This window comes from Rattus rattus, chromosome 5 (genome assembly GCF_011064425.1).
Source record: "Rattus rattus isolate New Zealand chromosome 5, Rrattus_CSIRO_v1, whole genome shotgun sequence".
In the NCBI taxonomy this organism is placed as follows: Eukaryota; Metazoa; Chordata; class Mammalia; order Rodentia; family Muridae; genus Rattus; species Rattus rattus.
Window position 1 is genome coordinate 119,977,000 of NC_046158.1, and position 23,489 is coordinate 120,000,488.

At 40.1% G+C, this 23,489-nt stretch overlaps 1 protein-coding gene across 1 annotated transcript in view; it reads left to right on the forward strand.

The window, feature by feature from the left end:
• The window catches only part of Macrod2 (mono-ADP ribosylhydrolase 2), a 2,209,545-nt gene that overhangs the window by 312,835 nt on the left and 1,873,221 nt on the right, over nucleotides 1-23,489 (forward strand). The window lies entirely within an intron of this gene.

Sequence of the window (23,489 nt, forward strand, 5' to 3'; positions counted from 1 at the left end):
ATGGCGTTCCTGCATCCCCCACCCCTATACACCCTGCTTCAGCAGGGCTACCCATTTTCCCTTTACAGTATGTTCACATACATTCATATCATTTTTTAAAATGATTCTTTATATGATACCTAGCTTATCTCCTGATTTTCACCTTTACTCCTTCAAATCTATTCCTGCTTATCCTTGATTTCAAACCCAAACTAAATTTGCCCTGATCAGATCTGTTTTGGAATCAGAGACTGATCTGGGTTGATGCGAGGTTTTGTTAGTCTTAAAAAAAATAAAAAGAAAACTACGTGCTATCAATATTTATATGTTTTGCATGAGAACTTCTGAAATGGTTCTTGTCGCGGGGGATGTTATACTACGCATCGGGTGGAAAGAGCATTTCCTTTGTAAGATTAAGGGACTCTAAACCTCGGTATGTATGTTGCTCCAAGGTTTTCACCCAAGTGATTGTCGATCTGGGTTTTTACTGTTGAAATATATAAAGAAGAAACATGGAGTAGCTCTTGTACACTTCACTGTTTAGACTGTGTTAATGTTACGAGAGAACGTTGGCAGGGGAGACCTAGGGAATCAAATCCAGACCCATGCTGCATAGTCTTTCATTAGCACCATTTATCGCTTAGAGGAGACGGTGCCCACTGAGGACAATTGTGGTATCAGCAATGCTGCTGTGAGTGCAGTTTCCTGTGTGAGTGTGTGACGTGATGCTGTGAGGCATGTGTGTGTTGGTCCTTTCATCCGGGAAGAGTCACTGTCTCTCTTATGTTGATACCAAAACACATTACTGGGATTTTCTCCCACAAAAAGGAGATACTCTACACTCCATTCTTCAAATCCCACCCCCTGACAGCGCTTGCTATCTCCACTGGCATTGAATCAATTGTTTTAACCCACACCGCTCACAGGATGAAGAAAGAGTGATGGAAGGGTACTTCTCCCAAGTGTATAGCTCCACAAATCAAGCAGGATTAGAAGTCCTGGTTCTGAAAAAGATGGGCATCGGTTTTCAAAATTCTAACAGAAGGGATAGAAGCATAGTGGACTTTCGTCTTGGCATCATCTGTGCAATGAGGGCTCTGATCCAGGAAGGTTAGTGGGTAGTGTGAAGGCCTTTAGCTCGATTAGTACTGCGTGTCTTCCAGAAGAATTCCAGGAGACATGTGTAGAATCTTTCATGACAAAGTTGTCCTGTATTATGATTCACTTACAGTTATTTTTTGTAACTGTTTTTAAATAATTAAGTTTAATAAGGAAAACTTGTTTGACTGATGACTGTTATAAATGAAGAAGCAGTCAGTATTCTCTCTCTACTTCTTCCCCTACCCCCTCTCCTTCCCTCCTTCCCCCTCTCCTTCCCTCCTTCCCCCTTTCCCTTTCTGCTTCCCTCTCCCCCTCCCTCCATTTCCAAGCTGCCCTGGTACTCACTGTAATACCTGTCTACTCTGTGCTGGGGCTATAGGTTTTCACCATCATGCTTGGCTCTACTGTTTTTGTTTTGTTTTGTTTTTAAATATGGGCACTAAAATTAACACCATGTCTATCTGTGTTAGGTAAAATCAATTTGGAAAACTTTTGGAAAGAAACACATTGAAGTCAGCAGAATTTTTCAATTTCAGTAGCAGAAATTAGTGCCTATCAAGAGGATGCATTTGAAGGAAAAATGGAGGAGTAGGGAGTTTCTCCACAGAAATTTTCCTAAATCCGTGATCAGAAATACAACAACCTTCTTTTAAGAATAGTAGCTGGGCAGTGGTGGCACATGCCTTTAATCTCAGCACTCGAGAGGCAGAATATCTCTGAGTTTGAGTCCAGCCTGGTCTACAGAGCAAATTCCAGAACAGCCAAGGCCACACTGAGAAACCCTATCTCAATGTCCCTCTCCCCAAAATAGTAAAATGCCAGCAACAGAACCTCGGTGGATGTCTGTAGATGCCCACATACATTTATCTTTTACATGTATTCTGCCTCTCACTGAGAGCTTGTACAGTAGGATGGCCCATTACCCACCCCATCCCCCAAAATGTTTGTCTTAGTTATGGTTGCTATTGCTATGATGAAATATTATGACTAAAAGCAACAAGGGGAGGAAAAGGTTTATTTTACTCAGTTCCATAAGATAGTTCATCGTCAAAAGCATCGAGGGCAAGAAGTCAAGCAGGGCAGGAGCCTGGAGTACAGAGCTGATGCCGAGGCCACAGAAGAGTGCTACTTACTGGCTTGCTCCCCTGCCTCATTCAGCCCGATCTTTTTAAAAATTCAAACACTTAAAAATCCAGTCCCCTTAAAATATACTGTTACTTCTAAATTCAAAGTGTTTTAAAACCCAATGTCGTTCAATGTGGGCTCCTATAAAAATCAAGATTAAGTTAAATACTTTCTTACTTCAAGAATGAATAGCCAGAGAACAGACACAATCTGAACAAAGAAAATCCAAATTCCAATTGTAAATAAACCAGAATCCAAAGTCTGGGATTCACTCGCCATCCTCTGGGCTCCTCCAAAGGACTTGGGTCACTTTTCCAGCTCCTCCTTCTGCAGCACATGTGCTTTGTCTTCTAGGCTCTGACTGACTCCTCTCCACTGCTGCTGCCATTCTTGGTGGTTAGCCCATGGTAGTAAAATACCCCAAATACTGGGATCTCTTCCTGCAACTGCACTGCACTCTCACAGAGAGCCTCTCTTAGGCTCTGTTCATGGTGCTAAGCCTCAGTTTCTCTTTTTGACCCCTTCAATCCTGGTACTTCAGCTGCTACTGAGGCTGCACCTTCAGCAGTAGCCTATCATGGCCTAGCACAGTGCCGAGCCTCAGCTGCTTTTCATGATCCCTTCATGCTTTCAAAACAAGTACCAGCTGGGTGACTTTTCCACTACCAGCTAGTTAGGTTGCTAGTGAAAGCTGCAAGCATTCACCCATTTTTCTAGTCCAAAGTTTTCCATGTTCTTTTGAACAACAGTATGGTCACAGCAATACCCAACTCCTGGTACCAACTTCTGTCTTAGTCACTGTCCTATTGCTATAAGGAGGCACCATGAGCAATGCAATCCTTATAAAAGAAAGTCTTTAATTGTGGGTCTCTTCTCAGTATTAGAGAGTTGTCTGGATCATCATGGGGAGATCTGCAGGGAGTAGGCAGGGAAAGAGTGTGGGACTGGCACAGGTTTTTGAAATCTCAAAGCCCACTTCCGGTGATACATCTCCTCCAACAAGGCCACACCTCCTGATCTTCCCTAAATGGTCCTGCTAACTGGAGACTAAATATTCAAACATATGAAGTTATAGGGGTCATTCTCATTCAAACCACCACAGATACTCATCTATGTTCCTGGATACAATGTTCATAATAGTCAGAAATTAGAAGCAGCCTAGATGTTCATCAACTAATGAATAGGTAATGAAAATATGTTAATTTATACAATGATAGGGTATTCAGTGTTTCAGAAAACTAGGTTATAAAATTTGCTGGTAAATAGGTTGAAATAGAAAACAAACCAAACAAAAAACATCCTGAGTGAGATAACTCAGATTCAAAAAGGCAAACACTGAATGTTTTCTCTCACATGTGGATGTGAGCATTTAAGCCTTTGATATTTGAGCTATAGTCTGTATAACTATAGATACTATAGAGATTAGATAATGAGTGAGGAACTTGGATTGAGGAGAAGGTTTCCCAAGGAAGGGGAAATAGAATCTATAGTTATGAAGGAACAGAGGGAGAGGTATTGAATAGGGAGGATTAAGTGGAGTAAGGATGGAGGGCAGGGATAAAGGAGGTAATGTGAAGAGGAACAGCTAACACTAAGGACCATTTAAGGGACCTGCTACTGTAGAACCGCATACATATTACATAAAAAGTATAATAATGCATAAACATGTTATATTTATGTATTATATTCAAGTGTTTATATATTAATGTACAATTACAATATATTTTATAATATGCCAATTAATATATATGAGTATTATGTAAATAGGTATATAATTTAAAATATATTCCATAGATATGTGCTATACATAGGCACACACACATATATATTACATTATCTTTTATGGAAGAAATCTGAATGGAGTCACAAAATAATGGGGAGACAGCACCCCACTTAGACATCATTCACCACCAAGTAGAACCTCCAATGACAGGAATGGGCTACATCTAGTTGAGTTGTTGCCCAAAGGGATCCAATGGAAATCCCAAACAATTCAATCTACTGCCAAGGCTTTTGTTTGCTCCATTGCTCTAACACAGCATTGTTACTGAACATGGAGAAGTCAAGCTGGTGCTTAACTAGAGCCTACACCCACTACTGACTGATGTTCACGTATTGGCAGGTACTCTGTGTGCTGTCAGACAGGAGGGTAAACACCAACCAGCCACCACTATTCTACAGTGGTGACCTGCCTACAAGATATTCTGGTGCAGTAAGGGACAAAGGTTGTGAGAGCAGCCAACAACTGCCTTTATTGCATTTAGACCCATTCCATGGAGACAGAATCCATGCCCGACGCTGCTTAGGCGGCCAAGAATCTGAAACTGGACAAGCCAGGGGAAAACCAGATACTATTGTTCTGCTGAAGTAACAACAATAAGGTGACTCCTAAAATATCCTGCTTTACCTGTAGATCCAGTGTCTCACCCAGTTTTCACCCAAAAGCCATCTAGCAATAGAGGAGACCAACACAGAGACCCACAAGTGGACAACGTACACAAACGTGAGAGATTTTGGAACAGTCAGTCCTAAATGGGATGTCTTCATCAAACCACTGCCCCTCTCTTCAGGGTCCAGGGAGCTCTGCAGGGGAGGAGCCGTTGGGGAGGTATGACTCTGAAGAAACAGCTCCCTTCTGACAGGGATGCTGTACATGGGAACTGAGAGACTGTGGCAGCATGCACAGGGTCTGCTAAGGTTCAAGCCAGATGGGGTTCCACGATTGAAAGTGGGAAGTAGACATTGGCTGCTACCTGTAACCAAAACGTGATCTCTAGTTGATACCCACTTGCAAAGGAAACATTGGTTTTCTCTCCTGAAGTCTCACTGGATCTATTAGTCACACACAAGGGCAGGCCCCATGCCCAGCAGTAGACAGCCAACACGAAACAAACTCCATGGTCCTTTTGCACACTTTTTGTCTCATCTTTCTTTGGGTGGCTATTTTTTATTTTTATTTTTATGTATTCTCATTGGCCTTTAACTTGTATTGATTTCTGATTTAGGGTGTTCTGTTGTGTGTGTGAGATGTGGTGTGTGTGTGTGTGTGTGTGTGTGTGTGTGTGGTGTGTGGTGTGTGTGTGAGAGAGAGAGAGAAAGAGAGAGAGAGAGAGAGAGAGAGAGAGAGAGAGAGAGAGAGAGAGAGAGAGAGAGAGAGAGAAAGTGAGTTGGGGAGGTGGGGAATGTCTGGGAGGAGTAGGGCAAAGGGACCAGCATGATTAGAATACATTGTCTGAATAATTATTTTCAATAAATGTTAAGAAAAAAGTATTATCTTAACTTTTAAAAAATTGTGATTGGTTTCTCACATAATTCCTGCAGTTTTTAATATATCATTAATTTTATTTTATTTAAACCATCCCAACCCTTCTCCCTCCTTCTTTCTCACGCCCTACTTTTTTTTTTTTTTAACCCAGAAGCTCCAGCCAGTTTCATATCACATTGTTTTTACTACCTTAACCCTTGTGACCTCTTACTTTTCTTTCCTTACCTTCTGTTGGGAGCCAGGGTCTCTCAGTGACCTACCTGTAGGGTGTCATTTTGCTAGACTGTCTTTCTGGTAAGGTCCAAGTGTCTGCTCCCAGGTCAGCGCCTGAGTTGGAGATGCACTTCACTGTGCCTAGTGTTTGTGTGAGTGCTGGAATCTGACCGCAGGCTCTCATGCTTGCAGAGCAAACACTTCAGCCGTGGAGGCAGCCCCACCTTGACTGTTCCCGAGAGATAAAAATAGGACTATGTTAGGAATGGAAATTCATTAAGTTCAACTTCTGCTTAATTAGTAATCTAATCATTATTTGGCTTTCAGTTTCTACTTCATTTTGCTTGTTTCTGTTTACTAGACAGGTTAAAAGGTATTTCAGGTGCTTCTTGTTATACCCTAATGTGCCAGCTTTTAAAAATGTAGGTACAAATGCCTTCTGATTTTCAAGCCAACCGTCTACTTTTTAACATTTGCTCATTTGAATGTTTTTTTTTTTTTGCTTGTTTTCTTATGCTGCCAATCTCACATTAAGAAAACATCAAAATGGTTTGGCAAAATAAATTCGTTGTATTTCTAATGTCACCTGTAATTAAGGATGTCTATTGATAGTTCTAGGATTTAAATTAATAAGTTCCTCCCCCCACCTCTCTCTCTCTTTCTAATGGCCAGGAATATTTAAGAAAGAAGACACCACCAAGAACTTACATTTTTTTTTATTTTAGGGAACCAAAAATTAAGTATCCTTTGAAATTATTAATCAATTTATTTTACTTTGACTAATACTGAAAAAGGAAGTTGTTTTTAAGAACAACTGGAAAACCAAGGCATTTAGGGTATTACAATCAGTGCCAGCCTAGGGACTGAATTGAAGTTGTGTTAATATAAACACAACTGCACTGTTTCCGGCTGAAGTAAGAAAGGGTTCTGGTGTCCCCTGGGGTGGGTATGTATTGCATGAAGTCGGCTGACAGGCTGCACCCCACTGTAGTTGATTTTAAATATGGAACTAAACAAATGTCCTGAGTGATATGACTATCTGTCTAGAGTAATGGCGTCTGAGTAAGTGCATGGGATCTGTAGGAAACAAGGCATTGCCTTGCAGTGCTGTCTGAATGATTTTAACCTCCAGGAGCTGCAGGCCAGAATGCTGATTTAACACATTCATAATTCCTATGCAGTCCAGTTGATTGTAACTTGTCACAATGGTGGTAACTTTTGCTAAGAGAATTCAAATGACAGCTCCCTCCAATCACTGCCTTTGAGTATCTGGAATTCTCTCGGAGTTCCCTTTGAAACATTTAGGAGTTCCTTCTTAACCAAGGAACCTGCTTTCACAGTAATTATTTATCAGGAACATGGGTAAGAGCAAAGAAGAAACACGAAGTGCCGATTTGTGTAGTCCCACCCTCTGATCTGTCTAAGAGAAACCAGGGGTTGTTAAGACCCACACTGAGGGGTTTATAGAAGCTATCAAAGTGGTGACAAGTTTCCAAGAAAACTTCTCATCGTAATGTTCTCATCTAACAGTATGATGCCCATCTTAGCAATCAGTGGAGGAAAATTGAATTCTCTCTCTCTCTCTCTCTCTCTCTCTCTCTCTCTCTCTCTCTCTCTGTGTGTGTGTGTGTGTGTGTGTGTGTGTTATGTACATGCACACACACAAGCAGGCTCACATTCATACCAGTACACATAAATGTGATTGAATTGTAGGTTAGAGTAAATCACCTAAATAAAGCTGTGGGAGTAAAAGATATACTATCATTTTAGTTATGCACATGACATACACTTTTATTGAAATATAGAAGGCTAAACCTTTATCAAATTACAGTTTTATTATTCCATTGCTGTTTACATGAACTTCCATTAACTCTGCTGTGAATCATAGTTTAAAATGTATCACAAAAAATTACTTTCATCATTTTACAACTCTAAAATAAGTATCAACATCAGGCTATTCTGTTCCTTTAATGGACCATTTTAATCCTTAGTAATGTAACCCTTTAAAGGCTACATGTCAAAGATAGCATTTTTACTTGAACAAAATAAACATCAAAAGCTTTAGAGTTTTCAGTATCTGTTTCCCTTACTTACTTAATGGACATCCAAAACAACCCAGGGTAGTGGGTGGCCTCTTACTTGTAGGACCCAGTATTTAAAAACATATGATTCTTTTCTATTTAGACTCTGTTCCTGAGATACATTTCCTCTCTTAAAAAATGGCATTTGGTAAGTTAGCTTATTGAAATGTTAAATCATGATATGTTACATTTCAGAATTTAATCTCAAGTTCTGCCCTTTATGAATTTCAAATGAAATTGAAATTCTTGAGCTGACTAGATGGCTTGGCAGGTAAAGGCACTTGCTGCCAAGCCTGATGACCTGGGTTTGGTCCTTGTAACCCACATGGAAGGGGAGAACTCTCTCCTAAGTTGTCTTCCGACTTGAGCAATGTGGCAACACACCACACACACACACACACACACACACACACACACACACACACGCACACACGCACACATGCACACATGCATGCATGCACCACTCTACACTAAACACATGAGTAAACAAACAAATAAATAAATAAATGTAAAAATAGATAGGAAGTCCCATGTGTCTGATTCTATGGGGAATTCTATAAAATCTATTTTGTTGGACTCGGTGTCTTAAAATACTACCATGGTGATGACAGCTATGTTTCCATTGTGTTTTGTCACATTCTTTACTTTTCTTCCTGAGCTCTTCTCCCCCTGCTGACTTTACCAGCCTATTTTGTTTCTAATGCAGAAGACAAATGGAGCCTAGAAATAGACATTGTGTAATGGTTTGGCCCTAGATGAAACTACCCAGGACAGTCTGGAGCAAAAGCAAGGTGGGGCTGGGGGAGGGAACCAGAGAAAGCCCAGTGAGGTGATAAGGAGATGCGAGATGAATCTGACAGGCCTCCAGGATACTTTTGCCACCAGTGGTAAGAAGACAAGCCATGAGTGTTCTTCAGTGAATTCTTTCCTTTGTCTTTGCTTACGACTTTGTCAGTCACCACACTCTCCCTTTGTACCCTTTTTATCAACCTGTGGCTCTATGTTCTGGAGTTTTTGAGCTCTCTTAATTTTGTTAATCCCTCTGTAAAGTAGGATTTCCAGAGGAGTAAAGAGGAAGTAAAGATCTTATTTATTTTGAAGGAGAAAAGTAGGCAGAATTTGTCAAATGTCTGCCAAATAATACATCAAGAAAGAAGTAGCCTTTCCCAAGGACGATAGCCATGCATCCATTCTCATGGGCAATCTCTAGGGAGTCTCAAGGTTATTCTGTTGAATACTGCACTCGCTAGGTCTTTTAGCCTTACATATTTTCATTTAAAAAGTATATTTGTGTAGAAGGCTTAATATGTATTTCATTTTTCTCTGTGTAACATCTAACTGAGAACTCCTTTGACCATAGCTTGTTGACTTATGCTTATAAGAATATCATTTGATGCACATGGACCTTCACCTGTTAATTGGATGATGTTGGTTGTGATGCTAAATTCTCATATCTGCTTTTGATAGTTGGTCACTCTCTGCTACTGAGGTAAACCTGCCCGTGATATCTGTGCTGTTCCGCTGTTGCTCCTGTCTACCTCTGAATTTGCTGTTCCTAACCAACAGGACGGGAAGAACAAGTGGCATGGTTGAAGGAACTACAGCTGTAGTTTACCGTAAGCTGTCCTGAAAACACCCAGGGTGACTGTAGCTCAGAAGCTGTAACAGTGTTATTCTGTCCACCTTTAAGTTCATCACATGACTCTGGATCCTCGAAGTTCCAAGCACTGCGGCCACCATTGAGCCTGTGGCTATCACATTTAAGACATTGCGAAGCTGGAAACAGAAGGGCAGTGTCATTTGGCAATGATCAGAACCTCTTCTTGAGAAACCATAGGTTAGCTTTGTTGTGTCCTCTCACCCTTTTCCTCCTTTAGTGAAGGAGGACATGGGTGATCTATAATTAGTTGTCTTAGTGTACACCTCAGTACCATTCGGTGACCTTACTCTGTGTGTAACTATCCCATCTAGTCTTAAAATTAGTGAATGCTGAACCTCTGCTCCCTAGGAAAGATGGGGTTGGTTTCTGAGTATCGTCTTAGAAAAATTTCATCACGTAATCAATATATAACTTTCTTTTATATGTGCTTCTCTTTAAGGACACATTCTTTATTATAAATAATTAAGTAAGACAATATTCCTTCATACTAAGTTCTTAGCTAATGGACTTTAACATCTCTCTGACTGGGGTGATGTGACTGTAGGTGTCTGTGGCTTTTATCCAGATGCTTCCTACTGTGGCTTTTGTTATCAATTATCATTGCCCGCACCCACGCATTTTACTGCTGTTTCCATCTTCTTCACAGCTACATCACACATGATAGGTGTTACTTTAGCACTCCTTTTGAAGTGGCCTCTCACATAGATGGGAAACTCCTTCCTCCATCCCACCCTTTCCTAGCCGGAAAGGTATTGATCATTACCCATGACGTCACAGCCGACAGCACTGTAGCTCATTTTAGAATGAAGCATATCAAGTGAACATATTCCAAAAGAGACAGCACAGAAGTCTGAGCCTTACATGCACTAGACAGCATCACGCTTGGGGAAACTGCGTATATTAAAATGATGCCCAAAAGAAACAAAGAAACAAACAAAAAACGAAAAAGTGAGAGGCATGTCATTAGACCCCGAGAAAGACAGGAAACTTGATAGCTCAGGTAGAAAGCAGAACTTCACCCCACTTGGGCCCAGTTGGGTTCATGACCCCCGAGAGCTCACATGTGTCTGCGAAAGAACACCAATGCTCTCTGTAAATACAGACAGATTGGCTTCATTTCCCCCAAACATTCTTCCTGTCCCTTTCTTTTTCTCCTTCTGGAACTTTCTAAATGCCTATGGTAGTATGCTTGATGGTGACCGTTGGGTTTTATAAAAATAGAGAAGGAATATGTTTGGTAGATGTGCAGTCCGGTGTGGGGAAAGCGGGTGCCTCTGTGGGCCCATGCTGAGGCATCCCTTCCTCCTGAGGGACCAGCCACATGATGGCATAGTATAGAATAGAGCTTATTCAGGGCATGGGTGGGCCGGGGAAGTTGAGAGGGTAGTGGAGACAGAGAAAGGCAGAGAGACAGACGAGGAATAGAGGCTAGCCATGAGCACGTGGGGAGAGATGGGGGAGGCAAATGGTGAAAGAGGGGGTAAGGAGTGAGAGGACAGAGCTAGAGCAAGAAGGCAAGAGAGAGCAGAGGGGCAAGCAGCTCCTTTTATAGTAAGCCAGACATACCTGGCTGTTGCTGGGTAACTGTGTGACAGAGCCTAGACAAAATGCTAACAGTGACCATTAGGTCCTAAGGATATCTTATTATTTCTTATTCTTTATTTGCAAAAAATTGAGGAAATTCAACCAGTATGGAGTAGGTAAAACTAAACAAACCGACAAACAAAAAAAGGAAGAAAGATCCAGTCAGATATAATGCCATAACCCTTGTGTTGGCAAATCTTGGAACCTCAACCAAGGATTTGCTTCCATGGCCTGTGAACATGTCTCTTGGGCATTTTCTAGATTGCTAATAGATGATGGAGGGTCTGACTCATGGTGGATTTTCGCTCAAAGCCAGTAAGCACTGGTCCTCTACCTGAGTTCTCTGTTTCAGTTCTCTGTTCTTTGGTTTCTGCTTTAGCTTCCCCTTGATGTTGAATTAAACCATAGCAATGCCAAACCAAACCAGATCAAACCAAACCAAACCACACCTTATCAAATCACTACCCTTTCCTTTCCCAAGGTTCTTTTGATTGGTGTTTGATGATAGCAACAGAGGCAAGCTAGGACACCACCCAGAAGATGACTCTGAAAGGCTTCCTGTTTCTCAGTATGCTTTACCATTTGTTGTTGTTGAGAGTTAAACACTGAGCATGAATGAAATCATAGTGCGTGGATTACAAATGTGTTCGCCCCCATGCCTGGCATCCTTTTCCCTCCTAACTTTATTCTTTGTCATTTGTAGTACTAAGGTGTCCAGCTATCAATTCTGTGGTCAGTCAGTGATCTTACAGAGTTCTTGAGTTTTTATTCATAGGAAAAGAAGCCATGTGTGTTCTGCATATTAAATTATTTGAACAGATGCTGCCCGAAAAGCTGCTTTAGGGTTGAAACTGTCTCTGGCTTCCGTGGCCCTCCCCGTGTGAACAGACAGATGTCAAAACACAGGACCCTATTTTTTTTTCTTTTAGGAGAGTGTCCTGTCTAGCCCTAGTACCAGCAAGCTGCAGCAACAACACAGTTTGCCTCCTTCCTGACTGCCTGCTGAGGCAAGGGCTAAAGGCCAGAGGATTGTAGCTGCTGCGTGGAGGGGGCATTAGAACTCACAGAAGTTCATGAAGGGCCCTTGGCATTCAGGACTCCCTGAGGGGGCTGCAAGTGTCCACTGGCATTCCCTATTCAGAAAGACTTTTTGTTATTTTGACAGCTATCACAACCTTTAATAGTGATTCTCATGGCAAACCAGCTCCAGAGATTTCCTTGTTGAGTATTGTTCTGGACATAATTATAACCAGAGTTTGTGGAGTCAAATCCTGGCTTCTAGCGGCTTCAGCAGGCTAGACATGGCCAACTGTCCCTGTTGGCCAATCAGAGCCAAGCAATAGTGAAAAGCAGAAAAGAAATACTTAATCAATGTGGCTACTCTGGGAATAGGAACAAAGGGCTCTGGTGACTTCATAGGGGGTGGTTTAAACAGAAGAACCCCTCACCCCCCAAAAATGTCATAATGCGGAGCTGTGCATCTTGACCGGTCATTGGCTTGGCTTTATTCTGCCCCAAATGGCGGTCTGTTTTCAGAACCATGTGTAATCGTTTTATTCGAGACAAATTCCTCCTTTGGCTGCACCAAGGCTTCAGTCTTCCGCATTCCCCTGCATGGGATTCCTGGTAAAATTCCCCCCTTTGGGTTGTGTTTCAATGGTCTGATAGTGAAGGGGGAAGATATTTCTTGTTACTCCTCTTCTGCAGACGGGTGCCTTCTTTACTGCCGATTTTAAGATTGCTTCACTTTTTAATTTGCTTAAAAATATTTATTACAGGTGAAGTTTATATAATTGAAGTCATTTGAAATTTTAAAGCGCTTTCTTAGCAGGAACGAGAAACAACAGAAAATGAATATAAACTTGAAACACTGTTCATTGTGCTTCTTCTTCTCATGTGAGGGACATGGCAGTCATCGGGAGTGGTATTAAATATCTCCTGTAGTTTTATCCTAGTTGGTACTACCGTTCCAGCTTCCAGGGAGGATGCAGTTACAGAAGGAAGCAGGAAACTTGGGTATTGTGGGGGTCTACCTGCGATCTGCTCAGGAAACTGATGCGGGGATCAGCAGTTTGAATTACCTCAAGTTCAAAAAGAAAAACCAAACCAAAGCAGCAGCATTTGCAAAAATGAACAAACAAACAGCAAACAAAACAAAACAAAACACCCCGGCAGAATAAGAAAATCAAAACAAGAATGTAGGGAAAATGTATTCAGGGCACAGAGATGTTATATAATTTTTCTAGAAGGCTGAGTCTATAGCTCTGTGCTTGTACCGTTGATAATAATAAAGATAACAGCATAGTCGTTTACTTTTAAATGAACTATGTTATACCTTGAAATAAGTATCAACACATATTTAGCAAATACTTCTGCAAGTCATAAGTGACATTCATTTATGAAGACCGAGATGTATTTGAATTAACAATAAATTTTCTATTAAATATTGCTATGTAGCCATGGTTCTCAACCTTCCTAGTGCTGTAACCCTTTGTACAATTCCTCATGTTTTGGTGATCACTAACCATAAAATTCTTTTCTTTGCTACTTCTGAACTGTAATTTTGCTACTGCTATGAATCCTGATGTAAATACCTGTGTTTTCTGTTAGTCTTAGGTGGGCCCTGTGAAAGGGTCACCTGACCCACAGGTTGAGAACCGCTGCTGTGTAAGCTCAGGACATGATAAATCCCCATCATACCATCATTTACTTAGTAAACTGTTGGCAAGTCATGACAGGCATTGAACACCTAAAGTCATCCAGCAAAGTTTTCATGTCTGGGAAGGCAAGGCAAGGAAGCTCTTGCTGTGTGAAGGCTGCTGTTTTCCGAGATGATAATAGGATCAAATAAGAGAGAAAGACCTGGCAAAGGAATCAGCTTCTCCTGTAAGGTAGACTGTGACTACAGAGCTGCTTACGTAACCATTTCTGGCACAAAAACCATGGAAACTTTTGGTTGACAGGTCAATGGTGAGGAGAGAGAGATGGAAGTTCTATTTTAGAATTTGATTGAATTCAAATTTTAAACTTTTATTTCAAAATGAAGTGCTAGGAACCTTTCTACCCTGGGAACATGCCTTTTCTTTATTTGCTCAGTAAACCAAACCTCTGTTATATTTCTCCATCTCATTTCAATTGTTATTCTGTTCCCATGCGGGAAAAATTTATATTTCATGGACTCCATGCTAAAATCCAATTGAATTTTCTAATGAAGGCTGAATGCAAGCTGAGCTGCTTTCAGATGGACAATTGGGGTTGACATATTTAATGAACTGTTTGCGCTTTAATGAGTTGAAATAATCTTCTGAAATTTTGTCACCTTCAGGGAAAAGTCTGTATATAAATACACATGCAATGCATACACACACACACACACACACACACACACACACACACACACACACACACACACACACACACACTCACACACACACACACACACACACACACACACACACACACACACATGACACACACATACACACACATATACACATACACACACAAACACACACATACACACATGAACACACACACACATGAACACACACACACACACACACACACTCACACACACACACACACACACACACACACACACACACATGAACACACACACACACACACACACACACATGAACATACATACACACATACACACACACACACACTCACACACACATACACACATTCACACACATATACACGCTGACTTCTGGGAGTTCTTATTTTTAATTGATTAATTAATTAATTAATTCTGCCAACTCTTCCCTTCTCTGGGAGTTTTTAATATGAACATCTGTAATGACATTTACTATAGACAATTTGGACTTTTACTACATTGTAATACATGATAATACTCAATTTCCAGATGTATGCCAAACGGAAAACTGTTTAACAAATTTAATGAATCTATTTTTTAAATATATTACTTTTTCAGTCATCAGAAATGTTTTTCCAACTAAGACAAATTTTCAGGTTTTCACAAGATTATAATAATAGCTTGATTGTTACACATAAAGCATCCATTTATCAGACACCCTTTAAATTTTATTTTAGTTTTTCAGCTGCCTTTATGATTCTAAAACACCATAAGTTAGGAGGCTTGTACATCTTTATAAATGCAAAATAAAGTTATTTTAATTTTTTAAATTAGTTTTTCATAGGTCAAAGATTAACATCATTTTAGGGCTTATGAGTAAAATCCGAATTTGGAAACTGGTCTGGTTGAATGGGAAAGAGACATTGGAATCCTATGCAATATCACTCTAGTATGCAAATACATTTCATATTATTTTCATTTTGTATTTTGTATCTATATATCTGTTTAGGTAAGTGAGTAGCATGTGTTTGTTATTAAAATTAATTTAGTCAGGCAAAAGGGTTGGTCAGATCATTATGTGACTTAAAAAGGAATCAGCTTGTAAAATTTTAATGCTCATTGAAATTTCTTACCTGTATTTGAAAGAAAAAATAAAAATATATATCTTTTTTGTAAAAATAAGAGGATTTTCCTTTTTTGCTACTTTGGCATTACAAGTTGGAGTAAAAACCCCAATAGGTTTCATTGCCTACGTCTGTATATGTGGAAGCTGATAGGCTTGCTTTGTCCATTGAGGGGAATGCGTGCGCAGACCATTCTTAGGTTTTCAACGTTAGTGGCATGTTACAGAAACATCTACAACCTCTGCTTTCCTCACGATATTTTAGGCCATTTAGGATGAACTCAGTTTGGGGAATAACTAGTTTACCTGAAATATTAGGAGGGAAAGCCCACAGCTCTCAGGCTGGTGTGTTAGACAGCCTTTCATTGTTTTGTCAAAACATAGAAAATGATAAGTAAACTACAAAGATGTATTTGGTTTTAGAGGTTTCAGTTCATGCTGGTTGGCCTATGTTACCTTTTGGCCTGTGACAGCCTAGTACATTACAGCAGAGGCATGTGACAGAGAAAAGTAAACTGTCTCATTTAATAATAAAATACACCTCCTCCCCATTCGGACAGGTTGGGGTGTCTTAGTTACTTTACTTATTTCTGCAATAAAATCCTGTGACGAAACGGAAGGGGAGAAGTGTTTATTTTGGCAAACACTCCAGGGGAATAATCCATTATGGTGGTGAAGTCAAGGTGGACAGAGGCTAAGCCTCACATATTTATCACAAGCAGAGAGTGGTGAATGCTTATATTCAGCTGGCTTCCCTCTTCCTTTACCTCTTCCTCTTCCTCTAACTCTTCCTCTTCCTCTTTCTCTTCCTCTTCCTCTAGCTCTTCCTCTTCTTCTTTTAGTTCATGACCCATGTCCAGGATGATGCTGTCCACTTTTAGCCAGTCTCACTCCTTCATTAACCTTATCAATGTAATCCCTCCCACACATGCTCAGGACTAAATAATCCTTCAGAGGTACACTTGGGTCAATTCCAGGCCATGGCAACTTAATGGTTGATACTATCATACGGGGTCTCATGCAGCCCAAGCCGTGCAGTTGACAGCATCACTGAAATCTTGATCATTTTGCTTCTAAATCCAGAGTTTAGGAATTCAAGCATGGGATTCTGGGCTCCAACCCAGGGCTTTTTATCACAATAGGCAAGCGTTCTTTCACCTGAGCTACATAGCAATACCTGCTTCTTCTCACTTTTATTCTGAGTGCTACTAGAAAATGGAAAGATCTATGTGGTTAACCTATGTGACTGAACATACAAATACACACACACACACACACACACACACACACACACACACACACACACCTAATTTTTTGACTATCCTTATCTGGTTGGTAGGTTGCATTTTCATTGCTAGGACAGTGAAGAAATTAGAGTACAATGAATTTCGCTTTCCCAGCTATGGTTTTAGATAAGTAGTTACTTCTATTTTCAAAATATTTATATTTTGACTACCCATGTTTAACTTTGAAAGCCACCTGTAATTCAGAACATCTGTATGGTGTTTTGGCAAGCATTTGGGAAGGTTCTCTACCCAGTGTTAGCATTCACTCTTGGTTGGCATTTACTTTGACACCGATAAACTAATTTTTGCTTAATGGATTTTGCAGATTCTCTGAGAGGCTTGATAGCTAGCAAGTGTTCTTGCCTTCAAGTAAATGTATCGTTGAACTCCCCTAGGGCCTGCCTTTGCATCCTTTACTCATTTTCCTGGCATATACAAAAAGTAGAGTATGCATTATTATATATTTATGCCTATAACTTATACATAGAAAATTTTAGAGCATGTAATATAAGGCACCTAACAAAGGCGGGTAATAAGAGTTTGGTGAGTGATGATAGTTTCTTGGTTCCCCCCTCCCATTTTATGATGTTTTATATAGTTAATAACCTAAGTATTTAATGAAATTGTAGTAGTTTATTCAAAGGGATCATTTTTATATATCTAAAATAGATTGATTTTTAGGGCATGGTACATTTTATGTCAATTTCTTTATAGTTCAGAATGTTGGAAATGGAAATGTCAAAGACTTTAGATAACTTTTATGTTCAGGTATGTGCAAGATAAAAACAAAACAAACAAGAACAAACAAACAAACAAACGAACACTAAGTGTCTGAGGAACCTGAAATTACAGTCTCAGGCTTCATTTCCACTGTGGGTGCTGCCGCCAGGTTATGAGTGTGAATGAGAAAATGGTACCTCTAAGCTTCAATCTGTGCCTGCCAGCTTGTCAGAACTTCAGACAGAAGCTAAGATTACACAGATGTGTAGAGCACGCTAACACTGTAGAAATAAGAAAGTTAGAGGTGCTACAGTTTTCCCCGAATGCACTACACTGTCTTGGGGTCATGGGTGGTACAAATAATGAGGACAAGACTGCCGAAGTCAAGCTAAACCAAAAGCAACCGTGTTTACCGCAGGAAGCCCTCCTAGCCAGCTAGGGCTGTGGACAGGTTTGAGAGCTGGAGCTGTGGGTTGGAGGGAGGGAGCAGACACTTTTGAAAGTACAAGGCCATAGCACATGTTGGGGGGATGATTACAAAGAAATTTGTAAATTGAGGGTTAGTCCTGAGTTGAATAACGGTCAGTCCCAGGACTTTTTGAGACAGCAAGATGTTTGTACAGGCTCAAGGCTACTCTAACAAGCCAGCGGTCTTATCTCAATTTTTATGGGGCTGATGCAGGCCATATGGCCTGGTGGGATTTTCCTGTAACCAAGAGAATAGAACTAAAGAGAATGTAAGGCAAGGGACATGCATGTAGTAAAATCGGGGCAGAGGGTCTGGCCTCTTCATTTCTGCCTTGAAGTTGTAAGTGATTCAAACCTTTGATTCACGCTAAAAATCTTCTGAGGCTAAAGGCAAGGGGAAATATCAAGACCTAAGTACCCTGAGTTTAATGTTAGAAATTCTATCCTGGATAAAATGAATCAAAGCACTGATAATGAGGGGACCAAATGTTAACAGCAGCAGAAGAATAAGCAGTGATCCAGCTATGGCTGATAGCGAGGTGGCTAACCAGGGGGACCAACTGAAAAGTGCAAGAGTAGGACTGTTTTAAGGGTTGTGGTTTTTAATTATATTAGTCTTAACTTGCAGTAGGGTTTGGTTGGTGAATAACTCCTGAATGGTTAGGGTAAAAACAACAGGCTTCCTCTAGGGCTGCACATAGTCCTCCTTCCTATAGAAAGAGGAGGTCTAGCCACCATTGGTTTTGTAGGGCCATATCTGTCAGGGAGCCTACCTGACTCTTCGGGTGGACTATGGTGTTTTGGGGTCTGAGTACATCTTTTTTTTGTACAGCTGAAGCTTGGGGTGATTACCATGTCCTGCGATTAGGGAATAGGGCTATTTAGGGCTGCTTAGGGATGCTGTTCCTAATGCCACTGATCCCACAATTCCAAGGTTCACCAGAATGGGATGGAGAATGGAAACAGCTTGCTTGGTCCGGGAGGATCCCAGTCCTAAGAGTGTTTTAAAATGTTCTCCCCCTGCTGTGCCCTCATAGTAGTAGACCTGGGGTAGGACTTGGGTCAGGACACAGAGTTCGGGATGACCGTCCTTGCTAAACAGTTCTTAGGTGGTGCAAGAATACAAGCCAACAGCGCTGGCAAATCAGGACCCATCCAGGGCACGGAGTGGATGGGAGGAGTCAAAAAGATGGATGCCATGTTCGTTGATGAGTTTTGGATTACAAACAAGTTTGGAATTTTGTAAATGGTCCAGTAGGGAGTCGTTTGTAGAGGGTAGTTATGGGAACAGAAGCAAGTTCCCTGTCCCTGGATGGGACAGCAGTGATGGGCACATTCAGGGCACAGACAGCCTGGCTAGTTAAATATGCTGTTTGGTGCTGAGACGGAAGGCATCAATCAGACCTAATTCTATATAGAAGAGAGGTCTTGGATCTAAACATTGCCAACAGTCAGACATCAAATTGGCCTTGTTAGTGCTTAGTAAAGAATAGGTGGCTGTTATCATCTAGGAAGGGGTCCTGTGGTGGCTCTGGTGTTAGAGGTGAGTTTATAACCTTTGGACTTGGTGTTGCTAGGGAAGAGTCCTCTAGGTCTTGAAGAGGGGGTGTCTATAAAGTTGAGGAGTGGTCCTATAGAGATCGGAGGGGTCCTGATCTTAGTTCTCTGGATGCAATATTGGTTTCATAAAATACGTTGGAAGTATTCTATCATCTCCAATTTTTTGCAACAGTTGTGTATGTACAATAGGCATTCCTGCCCCCATCCTTTTAGATGTTTGGGAGATGTTTTCAGTTGACACAACTGTGCTTAAAATGGATGTTGGTAGTCTTTATGTGGAAAAGTGTGTGTGAGGGTATACATGTGTGGGGAAGCATTTGTATGTGTGATTATGTGTGCTCATGAGTGTAGTAACCATCGGCTGGTGTCAGTGTCTTCCTCGGGCGTTCCCCACTTTACTTTTAGAGAGTGTTTCTGTCTGAACTTGAAGCTCATCTATTCAGCTAGATTGGTTGGCCAGTAAGTCCCAGGAGTCTTTCTGTCGCTAGGCCACTTGGCTTTCAGGCGAGTGCTACCGTGTCCAGCCTTTCTGTGCGGTTACTGGGCTCTCAGATACTAATGTTATTGGAACAGGCACTTTACCAACTACGCCTTATCCCTGTCCCTAGAAAACTTGTTTGTTTGTTTTTTTTTCTTAGTGTCAAATTTAATTTCCAGAATAGATTCAAGAATCTCTAGCTAGATTCCTTAATTTTTTAAAGAAAGACTTGGTAATATTTTATCAATTAATCCATCCATATTATACGCATTATTAATTTATTGTCCTGAAAATATTTTTATAATTTCCTAAAGCTCTAAGAAGAGTAAGTTGAAGAAATGTCACTCTTTGAGCTCTATGGTAATTTGAACCTTTACCCACACTGACTACCCACTTATCTTATCGGTCATGTATTCTCAGGGAGCCACCTTTGGACTTCGTGGGTTCTCTCTGTTTTCAAGTGTAGTCTAATTAATTTCTATTCTGATATTCATTTTGCATTTTCTTTTGCCAATTCTGAGCATAAATAATCCCCCTTTGTTTTGTTGTTTTTTAAGGTGGAATATGAAGACGTTTTTGAGACCCCTTTTTTCAGTATGGATATTTAGATTACAAAAATTTTAAATCCTCAAGCTGAAACTGATGATTTTGGAATGATGAATATTATTTCTCCTTTAATTTAACATTAAATTAAAGACGCTCACCATTTGCTTTTCAGTTTCATTCTTAGGTTAGATAACACGTGTGCAGTTTGCTTTCCTGAACTTGAAGTTTTTGTGAGACTGCTCTGACATAGATTTCTATGTTAACTCCCTTGTGATATAAAAATGTGCTTTGAGTATTTTTAACTTTATTGAGATTGCTTTATTGTCCGATATTGTATGAAAGCTTCATGTTCACATAAAAGTGGTCCTGCTGTTGGTGGTGAGCGCGCTTTTGTAGGTGTTTGTTAGTCATGCTTTGTAGGTGTAGTGCTTGTTTTGTAGGCTTTCGAAGTCCTCAAATGATTTCTTAGAACTTGTCCCATTAATCACAGAGACAGTGGTGTTGACATCTGTGTGCACTTGTGTATTTACTCTGACAGTTCTGTAATTTTTAAATCTTTGCTATTAGGTTTATAGATGTCAAAGCTGATTATATCCTCTCAGTGGTCAGTTTTATTATTTGTATTCAACCAGTCTTTTATCGGTAATACTACTTTCTCTAGAGTTCATTAATAAAGCCACTTAATTTTCTTCTTTCTGTGTAAATATGGAATGTATTTTGCCAATCTTTCACTTTAAAAGCTTTGTGGCTCCGTATTTAAAGGAGTCGTTCAGTAGTCTGGTGTTGACTTTGAAAGTTAAATATGATTTTTAATGACTGATTTAAACTTTATGTGTAGACAGGGCCTCCTCAAGTACCCCAGACTAACCTCAAACTCTCCCTATGGCTAAAGATGACTTTGAACTTCTAATGTTCCTACTGACCCCTCAGAAGTTCTGGGATTATAGGTATACACAAGCACACACTTAATGGCTGCCGGGGACTGAGCCTAGGCCTCATACAAGCTAGGCACTCTACTAACTGAGCACTCACTGTTGAGGTGGGTAATATTTAGGTCGCTAACATTTGATATAAATACTGATTTGGTGTATGCAAATGTGACCACCTTCTTTATTTTTACTGTGGCTTATTATAATATTTTTTACTTACTGTTATGGAGGTCATGATGTACACCATTAACTTATGTCAAGAAATTATATACTTCATAGATATTAAAATATCTCAAAAATCTGGAAATAGCTGGAGAATTGGCTTAATTGTTATGAGAAATAGTTGCTCTTGCAAAGGACTGTGACAAAAACATGCATACACATAAAATAATAAAGTAGATAAATATTTAAATTCTAGAAATAGATCAACTATACATGTTTTTAAATTACATTTCCCTGATACTTGGAAATGGTAGGCATATTTTTTTTTGCTATATGTTTTGCCTTAAATAATCCATTGTTTCATTTTTATTACATCTATTTGTCTATCTGTCATTGTGTGTATGTTTCTGTGGATCTGTGTGTGTGTGTGTGTGTGTGAGAGAGAGAGAGAGAGAGAGAGACAGAGACAGAGACAGAGACAGAGAGAGACAGAGAGAGACAGAGAAAGACAGAGACAGAGAGAGACAGAGAAAGACAGAGATAGAGAGAGACACACAGAGAGAGAGAGAGAGAGAGAGAGAGAGAGAGAGAGAGAGAGAGAGTCATGGCATGACTGTGGGGGTCAGACGACAATCTGTGGAAGTTAGTCTTTCCCTTCCACCATGTGGGTCTTCGGGATTGCGCGCAGGTCTGCAGGTTTAAAGGCAAACCCCTTTACTCAACTGAGCAGTTTCACCAGCCTGCCCATTACTTTTTGAAGACATTTCTGGAATAGAGGACATATCTATTACATTCATTCACATATTTCCATTTCTATGTTATTTCTATATACTCATCAGCATTTCCATCTGGTGTCACTTTTTTCCTGTCTAAAGGACTCTTTCCTATTATTTATAAGTGCAATTCTGCTAGAAGTTAAATCTTTCAGTCTGTGTGTATCTTTAAAAGTCTTAATTTCACTGTGTTTCTGAAATATATTCCATTGATCTGAGTGTGGTAGTTTTGGCGGTTCACACCTGTAGTTGAAGAACTTGGATAAATAAAGCCAGAAGATCAAGAGTTCGGGGTAGGCATGGGTTCTTGAGAACCTGTAAAAAGAAAGGAGGTAAAGAAGAAAGAAAAAAAGAAAGGAGAAAGGAAGGAATTTTACTGACTAGTTAATTTTCAGTTACCAAGGTATGTGTGTGCGTGAGTGCGTGAGTGCGTGCGTGCGTGCGTGCGTGCGTGTGTGTGTGTGTGTGTGTGTGTGTGATGCTTTACATATTATGTCATCTCCGTGCTCATGGCTGGCATGCCCCATTGGGAGGAGGGCTATCAATGCTGCCTTATCTAAGGGTTTTGAGTGTTGAACTATGCTCCAGGGCCCCTTTTCGATTGGTTCTAAAATTGTTGGGTGGTAATTTGTTCAGTTTATTTCATATTTCATTCATCATATCATGGTTTGTTTAATTTCTTGGATTTGTGGGCCTGTGATTTTCTTAAGACTTAGAAAATTCTGTGCATTATTTTCCAACTCCTGATTCTTGCACCTTTTATGACTCTAATATGTGCATATGAAGTTGTTGAAAGCTATCGTGCATCTCACTCTTTTCTATTCATATTTTTTTATAAGTCTCTCTGTTTCATTTTGGACAGTTACGTGGCTACATTTTCACACATTGTTTATATAGATATAAATCCAATTTGATATATGTTTTAATGTTATATTTCTAAATTCTAGAAATTTACTTTTTAAAATCCTCTTTTTCTTCCTTCCTTCCTTCCTTCCTTCCTTCTTTCTTTCTTTCTTTCTTTCTTTCTTTCTTTCTTTCTTTCTTTCTTTGTATGCTATTTTTCCTCTGTCTTCTTAGACATACAGAATAGAATTAAGTAGACTCTTTTTAATTT